Below are 5892 nucleotides of genomic sequence, written 5' to 3' on the forward strand. Positions count from 1 at the left end.
GATCATCTTCGTTTATGCATGATTTGGATCGTCCTCCTTGATCTTGGGCTGATCATATCCTGAGACAAGTTCACACCTTAATAAGAGACAAAAACCTTTATCCAAATTGGATGAGGAGGAACCAAAGAAGGAGCATTGTTCTTGTAAGCAAACATTATGTACATAAAGAATAAAGAATATGGATCCTTGGTAATGGTTCATGCTCATATGGTCGAGGTATACGCTGTAGTCAGCAAGCCGTAGTGATCTATGATTGCATTTTGCATAAGATCATGTAGCTTAGTGAAATTCCCACGTAGACACCATTAGTACATGCCCCAGAACTTCATCAGGATAAAGCGCAAATGATACACAAACAATGTGGTAGGAACCTGATACAGATAAATGAATGACTGTACTCATAAATCAACCAAGTATTTGATAGCTTAACATAATTTCTTGTCAAAGAAAACGCCATTTTTGTCTTTGTTTTGGTAAGGAAGGATGCATCCTTGTTGAAGACAGTTTTTGAGTGTTGATGTTGGTTGTTTAGTTGATTGGAGAAGTGATCATCATGCGAGAATTGTTCAATGTTTGTTTTGTATCTGTTTGGATGAGTATGTACAATGTGTGGCCATGTTTTTGTGTGATTTTTGATGTTTTATCATGTTTTTGGATTTTGTGATTGTTTTGAATGTTTTTGGTATTTTGATGATTGTTTTGAATGTTTTTGGTATTTTGTGAGATAGTTTTCAATGTTTTTGGTATTTTGTGAGATAGTTTTGAAGAAGAACCCAATGAATCACAAGATAATGTAGAATCTAATTCCATCGAATAGGTTAAGGGCATTGCCCCCAATTTAGGACATGACTATGAATAAACAGGATGCAAGACGCATGAAGTACTTTCTTGATTGCAGATTTATAACAAGCCATGGTTTGGACAGATGGATGTGTGTATGTAGTGGATGTGATCGCAACAAGCCTGAAAGACAATGGAGCCATAGCTGCTACAAGTGGTGCCTGTTTGCCAGGTTTTCACCATCGCACTTACCCAAGGTGCCACCAGAGTGGTTGTTCATCGTTTGGATGCATGATTTCTTTTTACTCTTTTTTTTTTTTTTTGATGTTTTTGTATTTTCTTCAGGTCATTTATCTGGATGTTTTGGTATTTTTTCCCGTATATATGGGAGCCTGATGCTCTGTACAGCTTTTAGGTATAAAACTGTTTGAGGTGCATGTTGTTGATCGGATCTGCTAGCAATTCTCCTTCTGACATAGCCAACTGATATGCCCCGGACCCAAATACAATAGTGACAACATATGGACCCAGCCAATTTGATTCAAAATTTCCTTGATGTTCTCGGTTGGGTTAGTTACGAGGATTTTCTCGAAGAACAAGATCACGTACCTCGAATGTATGAGATCTAACTTGATGATTATAGCTTCTGCTCATGCGCTGCTGATAGGCTTTGAGGTGATTGTATGTAGCTTGTCGCTTCTCATCAAGTAGCTCTAAGTCTTGGAGATGGGATACTCTGTATGCTTCATCATCGATGAGATTGTGCAGGGAAACCCATAGTGATGGTATCTCGACTTCAATCGGTAAAATAGCTTCTGCACCATAGACCAATGAGTATGGAGTTGCGCCTGTAGGGGTTCGAATGCTAGTTCGATATGCCCATAGTGCTGGATTCAATTGAACGTGCCAATCATGACCAGCATCATTGACTATCTTCTTTAGGATCCTCAATATATTTTTATTTGATGCTTCGGCCTGACCATTGCCTTGTGGGTAATAGGGTTAGTGGAAAAGTGATGTTGGATGTGAAATTTCTCACAAAGTTCACGGACATCCTAATTTTTGAAAGGGAGACCGTTATCTGTGATGATGGACATGGGTACACCATACCGGCAGATGATGTAATTAAGGATGAATGAGGCGACCTTCTTTCCAATGACTTGGGTAAGAGGAACAGCTTCGATCCACTTTGTGAAGTATTCAGTGGCAGTAATAATGAATTTGTGACTATTTGATGAAGATGGATGGATTTTACCCACAAGGTCAAGGCCCCATTGACAAAAAGGCCATGGTGTTGTTATTGGTTGCAGTTCCTGTGCTGGCACATGTATCAGGTCTCCATGAACTTGGCATTTCTTGCACTTTCTGACAAAGTAGTAGGAGTCTTTTTCCATGGATGGCCAATAGTATCCATTGCGCAGGAGTTTCTTGGCTAGTGACAGACCGCTTGCATGAGTTCCACAAATTCCTTCATGTACCTCTTCCAAGGCCTTTGTTATCTCATCTTGTTCCATACATCGAAGGAGAGTACCATCAAGACTACGTCGGTATAGGGTTTTAGTAATAATGGTATATCGAGCAGTTTGGCGAATGAAGGTTTTACGTTGGTTATTTGATTGGTTAGGAGGAAGGGTGTGATCATGGAGATAGGTGTAGAACTCACTGTACCATGGGGATTCGAAACCGACAAGGTGGAATATCATCTTGGATTCGGGGATATCATAAGCAGGGATCCAAAGTTGTTCAACCAAGAACTCGTAGCGTGTTGAATTCTATGGAAGATCTAGGAGACATGTGATGGTAGCCATAGCATTAGCAGCTCAATTCTGATCTCTTGGTATCTATTCAAAGGTGATAGTAGTAAATGATGCCTTTAATTTGTCCACCATGTTTTTGTATGGGATGAGTTTGTCATCCTTGGTCTGATATTCATTAGTTGCTTGTCGAATGACCATTTGGGAGTCGCCATATACATGTAGTTCTTGTAATTTCCATTGTACGTCTAGCCTGAGTCCTGTGATCAAGGCCTCATACTCTGCTATGTTGTTGGTGCATGGAAATGTGAGCCTGTAAGACTTTGGGATGCTGTCACCTTGAGGTGTGATAAACAGAATGCCTGCCCCCGAGCCATGCCTAGTGTACGAACCATCAAAGTATAGTTTCCATGGTTGTGCTATTGTGATCATGAATATCTCTTCATCTGGAAAATTGGAAATGAGGGGATGATCACCTATGAGGGGTGCATCAGCCAACTGATCTATAATGACTTGTCCTTTGATAGCTTTATGGTCCACATACTTTATGTCAAATTCACTTAGAATCATCACCCATTTGGCCAAGCGGCTTGTCAATGCTGCTTTACTGAGTAAGTATTTGAGTGGATCAATCTTTGCAATGAGTTGTACCTTGTGTGTCAACAGATAGTGCCTCAGTTTAGTGGCTGCTAGGATTACTGCTAGGCAAGCTTGCTCAATAGGTGTGTAATTGAGTTCATAGCCCACCAGTGTACGAGAGATGTAGTAAACATCGCACTCTTTCCCTTCTGCATTATGTTGTGCCAATAGTACACCCAATCCTGTACTTGTTGCTGATATATAGAGTAACAGAGGTCTACTTGGATCTGGTGAGATCAACAATGGTGTATTCATGAGATAATCTTTAAGCATCTGGAATGCTTGCTGGCATCTTGTATCCCATTGAAAGCGGATGTTTTTGTGTAGTAGATGTGTAAAGGGGTGACACTTATCTACCAGTTGTGCAATGAATCTTCAGATGGATTGTAGCCGTCCTTGTAATGTCTTTAGCTGACTAATGTTCTTTGGAGGTGGCATGTCCATGATTGCTTTTACCTTTGTTGGGTCAACCTCAATATCTTTGCTTGAGATAATGTATCCTAGAAGCTTCCCGGAGGTTACTCCAAAGACACATTTCTTTGGGTTGAGTCGAACATGATATTGTTCCAGTCTATCAAAGATTTTATCTAATATGTTGAGATGCCCTTCTCTGGTGAGTGATTTTGCTAGTAACTCATCTACATAATCTTCCATCATAGTATGCATCATGTCATGGAAGATGGTGGTCATTGCTCGTTGATAGGTTGCTCCTGCATTCTTTAGACTGAAAGACATTACATTCCAGCAGTATGTACCCCATGGACATGTGAAGGCTGTCTTATGTTGATCCTCTGGTGCGATCATTATCTGATTGTGTCCTAAAAAGCCATCCATGAGTGAAAGCATGGAACACCCTGCTGTTAGGTCTACTATGATGTCGATGTTTGGTAGGGGGAAGTCATCCTTAGGACATACCTTATTCAGATCTCTGAAGTCAATACAAATATGGATGCCCCCATTTGGTTTGCCGACCGGCACAATATTGGATATCCAATCTGCATAATCAATTGGTCTAATGAAACCAACATCCAGAAGTTTCTTGAGTTCTGCTTTGACTAGTACTGCAATCTAAGGATGCATCTTATGAAGCTTCTGCTTGACAGGTTTGGCTCCTTCTGCTATGGTGAAGTGATGCATGGCTAAATCAAGATCAAGTCCAGGCATGTCTGCATATGACCATGCAAATTTAATCTAGCACTTCTGAAAGAACTCTATGAATTTAGGTTGTTCCTTTTGAGTTAAAAGAGATGCCAGATGTATGAGGTGAGGAGTTTCAGGAGTCCCCACATTGTATTCTTTGGTTTCCTCGATGAGAATCATTGATCGTTCCTATTGTGTGCTGCAAGGAAGGATGTCAAACCTTTCATCCTCAGGTGCCTCAGAGAGGTTTTCACCATTGGATACACTCTTTCTTTTTACTTTTGTTGAATCAAATAGTGCCACGGTGTGGTTTTCACTAGAAGATCCATGTTTTATTGATATATTTTTGCAGCTGAAAGGTTTGGCATCTGCCCCGAAATATGTTGCGCTATTAAGTTCAATGGCGAATCCAGCTTTGTGATCCCCACTTGGTATGTTATCCCTTAATTCCAAAAAGTCAATGATGGCCTCATCATTTTGGAAGTGGTCAAGACATGGGGGATTAGGTTGGTTCCATTCGATGAGTTCTGAATAATGGGCATTACTTCATCGATTAGGTTAAGTTCATTAGATGTATCAGTGCAGGTTAAGACGTTATGGTGAAGGTCATTGATGGTACTCTCCCTATCAGAATCAGGCGTAGGATGTGATGTAGGATCTGTGGAAGAAGTTTCCAGCTCAGGAACCCAAGAGGTCTTTATCTGTGCTTCTTCGTAAACAGGGATGTCTTTGCGAGGTGGAGGTATTGATGTGTCTTCCTCATCTGAAGTATTAAGCTGAATGGAATCAAATTCCCATTCATGTGAGTCGGTCTCTGAATCACTTTCCAACATCCAATTACTATACCATACTGGGATGTCCTTTGTGTTAAACATTGCAGGTGTGATCGTTTGATGTACCTTTGTAGATGAAATGATCGGTGTTGTAGGAAGGATGATGGGGATCAATGAATCCAATATGGGGAGTATCAGTAATGTTGACTGAGCTGCTTCTGCTGGAACTGCTGGTGTTGTAGATACTGCTATGGGTTCTGATACAGTTGCTGCTGCTAATGGTGCTATTGATGTTATTGTTGTTGCTGATGGGATTACTAGTTTGATTGGTGGTATGATTGGCATTGTAGATGGTTGTGTTGGGATTTTGAGCCTCGGTGGGGCAGTTGTGATGGTGTTTGATGCTTCTTTGATAATGAAAGGTGTCCTCTTTGCAATAGGCTGATATAGTGCTTTGTTGGGTTTTCCTTTGAATCTAAGCTTAGGAAAGATCTCCTTTTCAAAGCCTAGGCCTGTATTATCTTTGGGCTTTAATTCCGGTAGCAATGGTTCATGTCTTCCTTGTTTGCAAGGTCCCAAAGCACTCTGACCATCATAACCCATTCTTTGCATAATGAGGAGGCCTTTGCCATACTGATCCGTGGGAAGTGTAGCTTGCGGTATATCAGTGGTGATGGGATCTTTATAGATCCATTCCACTAAGTCCTCATCTTTGGTTTCTTCTTCTTGACTCTTCCCAAGGATGAAAGGCATTAAAGCACATGCTGGCGTGATCAGTGGTTGTTGAAGTAACTGTTGCGGTTTGC

Source organism: Cryptomeria japonica, chromosome 2 (assembly GCF_030272615.1).
Source record: "Cryptomeria japonica chromosome 2, Sugi_1.0, whole genome shotgun sequence".
Taxonomy (NCBI): Eukaryota; Viridiplantae; Streptophyta; class Pinopsida; order Cupressales; family Cupressaceae; genus Cryptomeria; species Cryptomeria japonica.